General features: G+C 40.9%; 1 pseudogene across 1 annotated transcript; it reads left to right on the forward strand.

Annotated features, from left to right (window-relative positions):
* Positions 1–3,491: 3,491 nt before the first annotated feature.
* Positions 3,492–3,966, forward strand: LOC308248177 (large ribosomal subunit protein eL21-like; annotated as a pseudogene). Its single transcript has one exon. The product of its transcript is annotated as a large ribosomal subunit protein eL21-like (transcript).
* Positions 3,967–4,994: the final 1,028 nt, after the last annotated feature.

A 4,994-nucleotide genomic window follows, 5' to 3' on the forward strand; every position in this document is an offset into this window, starting at 1 on the left:
TCTGTAACTGTAAATTGAATATTTTTCTGATTTTCAATTTGAGATGCTTATTGCTAGAGTAGGAAAAGAGCAGTTTATGCTTGTTATATGTTATACTTTTTACTAGGTTTTTTTTACTAGAGTTTTTTACTATAGTCTTTTGAATTTTCTGATAGTTCAATCATATCAGCAAAAAAATAGTTATAATTTTTCAGATGATCATAACAATTTATTTTCTTGTCACTGCATTTGGTAAAACTTCCAAGATATGTTAAATAATAACAATGATAGGCAAAATAAAAATAATTTATTTTTGTTTGTTTACTTTAACAATATTTACTGTTAGGTTTTAGTAAAAAGTCTTCATTATATAATAGCAGTTTTCCTCTTTTTCTTTTTTACTTAGAGTTTTCTTAGGAATGGTATTAAGTTATTCTGGCTCTGTATATTAATTATGGGAACTTTCCTTCTTTTACTATAGTCTTAACTAGTTTAACTGGCATGAAAAATATTATTTAAGGTTAGATAAAACTCAGTTGTGGTGCCATTTGAATGCAGTCTTTAAAAAAGTAGATCTTTAATAATCTTCTAGTCTTTTCTAGGATAGGTTGAACTCTTAAAGCTTTCCTATTTCTCTTGGGTCAACTTTGGTAATTTATATTTTTCTGAAATGTATCCATTTCCTCCAAATTTTCAAATTTGTTGATGAGAAATTTTAAGTTTAACTTCTTTATCACTTTTTCTCTCCCATATCTGTAATGATGTTTTTGTTCTCATAACTAATCTTGTCTGTTTTTACTCTCTTTTTCCCCCTACTTGGGCTTACAAGAAGTTAATTTTATTAGCCTATTTAAGAACATTTTTTTTAAAGATATTTTATTGACATTTTTACAGAGAGGAAGGGAGAGGGATAGAAAGCTAGAAACATCGATGAGAGAGAAACATCGATCAGCTGCCTCCTGCACACCCCCACTGGGGATGTGCCCGCAACCAAGGTACATGCCCTTGACCGGAATCGAACCTGGGACCCTTCAGTCCGCAGGCCGACACTCTATCCACTGAGCCAAACCGGTTTCGGCAAGAACATTTTTTAAAAATATGTTTTCATTGATTTTTGAGAAAGAGGAAAGGAGAGGGAGAGAGAGATAGAAACATTGATTGGCTGCCTCCTTCAGACCTACTGGGGATCGAAGTTGAAACTGGGCATGTGCCCTGACCAGGAATCAAACCAGTGATCTCCTGGTATATGGGTCGATGCTCAACCACTGAACCACACTGGCTGGGCAAGAACATTTTTTAATTTATGCTCTTTAATACTTTCATTTGTGTTCCATTTCATTCATTTCCGTTTTTATTATATCCTGATTATTTTTTGTTTCTTTTTTTGTTCTTTTTAAAATTTATTGAAATAAGTACTATCTCTATTTTTCCTTTTTTTTTTTTTTTTTTTTTAAGCTTGCTATCTTTGTGGCATTTCAGGGATATATAATACAGAGTAATTGAGAAGGTTTCTGGTATTACACTGCTTTTTCATTCGGCATTTAAATTTTGTGAACACGACAATTTTGTTATTTTATTTTTTTAAAATATATTTTATTGATTTTTTACAGAGAGGAAGGAAGAGGGATAGATAGTCAGAAACATCGATGAGAGAGAAACATCAATCAGCTGCCTCTTGCACACCTCCTACTGGGGATGTGCCCGCAACCAAGTTACATGCCCTTGACTGGAATCGAACCCGGGACCTTTCAGTCCGCAGGCTGACGCTCTATCCACTGAGCCAAACCGGTTTTGGTGACAATTTTGTTATTTTTTAAAACCAGCTTTAACATATTGTAACTTACATCCAATACATTTGATCAATTTTAAGTGTACAATCCCATGAGTTTGACAGAGATATTCAATCATGTACCCACCACCACAATCAAGACACAAAAAGTGGCCATCGCCCCTGAGGTTCCTGCCTCCTTCTTTCAGGCCATCCTCACACCACTTTTCCCCTGCCACTTACTGCCCTGGTTGGATATCAGTATTAGCACTGCTTTCTGCCTGGTAGATCTTTATCACACCCTTGTTTTGCATCTTTATCACTTTATCACTTTTTAAATATTTTTCTTTTAAGTAATATGGACCAGAATTTGATTTATAACAAAATCTGACAATATTTTAATGGAAATGGAAGAATCAGCCCACACATATTTATTGTAATGAGTGATACATTTGATTTGTTATTTCCATCTTAGTTGGTTTTAAATTTTTAAACATTGTTGTGAACTCTTCTTTTCTTTTGCTGGATTGAAAGAATAGCTATTCATCCCATGTCCCCCCTTGTTAATTTGTAGTTTGTCATTCTATTAATAGTCACCATCCTTTGCCCTGTTCTCTTAGACACATGACTCTTATAGTATGTGAATTGTACTATTTCACAGAACAACAACTATTTCCATCATGCTCTATTTATCTTCTACTTCCTCCCCACCCTAATATATATGGCCTTAAATTACTTTCACTGCCCTTCCCCCATCTTCACTCATCCTCTCTACCTTAGGTCCTGGAACACTTACCTTCCCCTTCTACTCACCAGCTGATTCCAGAGTTTCATTGAGATAATTTAATACTTATTAGAATTTCCCTTACAGTGTATCCCATCTGTTCCAAGAGTCCTTATTTAGCATTTACATTACATGTTATAAATATATAGGGCTATAGATAGAAATTATAGTTCATGGTTCATTGCTCCTCACTGCTTTTTTTCATCTTCCCCTTTGTTCATGTCTCTGTTCTGATTCATTTGTTGCTTCACTAGTCTTTTTTTAAATCCTTACTTGAGGATATGTTTTTATTGATTTTAGAGAGAAAGGAAGGAAGAGAGAGAGAGAAACATTGATTGGTTGCCTCCCCTATGCATTCTGACCAGGGATTGAACCTGCAATCCAAGTATATGACATGACTGGGAATCAAACCCACAACCTTATGGTGTACAGGACGGTGCTCCAACCAACTGGGCCACCTGGCCAGGGCTCATTAATATCTTAAAAGTATTTCTCAGCCTAGCCCGTTTGGCACTCTCACATCAATGTTTCTCTCTGCCTTTCCCCCTCCCATTTACTCTCTCTAAAAATCAATGGAAAGCCCTATCCGGTTTAACTCAGTGACTAGAGCATAGGCCTGCGGACTGAATGGTCCTGGGTTCCCAGGTTCGATTCAGGTCAAGGGCAGGTACTGTACCTGGGTTGCGGGTTCCTCCCAGGCACGGCCCCTGGTCAGCGTGTGCAGGAGGCAACCAACCAATCAATGTGTTTCTCTCATGTCGATATTTCTCTCTGTCTTTCCCTGTCTCTTCCACTCTCTCTAAAAAATTAATGGAATAATATCCTCAGGTGAGGATTAAAATTAATAATAATAATAATAAGTATTTCTCAAATGAAATACTTGGTGACTTTTGCAAATCTTTAATATCTATCTTTCGCTTCCTTTCGGCCGGAACCGCCATCTTCCAGTAACTCGCCAAAATGCCTAACACAAAGGGAAAGAGGAGAGGCACCGCTATATGTTCTCTAGGCCTTTTAGAAAACATGGAGTTGTTCCCTTGGCCGCATACATGCGAATCTACAAGAAAGGTGATATTGTGGACATCAAGGGAATGGGCACTGCTCAAAAAGGAAGGCCCACAAATGTCACCATGGCAAAACTGGAAGAGTCTGTCACCCAGCATGCAGTGGGCATTATTGTGAATGAGCAAGTTAAGGGCAAGATTCTTGCCAAGAGAATGAATGTACGTATTGAGCATATTGAGCATCTAAGAGCTGAGATAGCTTCCTAAAACGTGTGAAGGAAAATGATCAGAAAAAGGAGGAAGCCAAAGAGAAAGGTACCTGGGTTCAACTGAAGCATCAGCCTGCTCCACCCACAGAAGCACACTTTGTGAGAACCCATGGAAAGGAGCCTAAGATGCTGGAACCCGTTCCCTGTGAATTCATGGCATGATAAGTGGGGGAAAATAAAAAAGACTTCTGGGAGAGAAACCAAGATGGCGGCATAGGTAAGCACCTAAATTGCTGCCTGGCACAACAATTTCAAAACTACAACTAAAAGACAGAACGGACAACATCCAGAACCACAGAAAAGCTGGCTGAGTGGAAATTCTACAACTAGAAGGAAAGAGAAAAGCTCACAGAGAATTGGAGGTACGGCAAAGGGTCTTTGTGCGCGCAGAGAGGAAGGGCGGCTGAGAGCCTGGCTGACTTTCTCTGGCGGAAGGGGGAAGGAAGCCCCCGACCGCACTGAACCCCAGTTCTGACTGCACTGAACCCCAGTCCCGGGCAAAACCCCGTGGACCCAGGCTCATACAGGGGGAGTCTGGACTGTCGGGTAGAGAGAAAGGCACCCGGAGACTCAGAGACCCGGGGGAGCCCTGGCGGGCAGGGGTCTGGAGGCGCGCGTGCCAGTGTGCACAAAGCTGCGGAGGTTGCCACAGGCTTTCCCTAGCAGAAGGGAGTCGGAAGCCCCTGACTGCACTGAGCCCCAGTTCTGACTGCACTGAACCCCAGTTCCAGGCGAGCCCCTGGGGACCCACACTCTTGTGGGGGGAATCTGGACTCTCAGGCGGAGACTCGGGAGCCGGGGAAGGCAGAGGTCTGGAGACGCACGCACAAGGGCAAGGCTGACTGGAAGCCAAGACTGTCTGCTCCGCCCTGAGACTCCACCCCATCCAAGCTGAGCACAGAGGCTATTGCAATTTGGCAAGTCTAATCCTATAAGGCTGTCTCTAGCACCGAACTTTTCCCAGCGTAGACACAGCTGATCCTTACAGCCAACTGGCCTGGAGGTCAATTCCTCCCAGTGATACCAACAACAATAAAGACTTCATTACAACAAGGCTGTACACACAGTTCACAAAGGGGTGCACCAAGAGTATCCACCTCAGGTTAACTGGGAAGGCCGACCAACTGGGCCATATAGGAAACCTAGCACACAAATCTACCCTACCAACTCAGGGAATCAGTGAAAATGTG

The sequence above is a fragment of the Plecotus auritus genome (assembly GCF_963455305.1).
Source record: "Plecotus auritus genome assembly, chromosome: 5".
Classification (NCBI taxonomy): Eukaryota; Metazoa; Chordata; class Mammalia; order Chiroptera; family Vespertilionidae; genus Plecotus; species Plecotus auritus.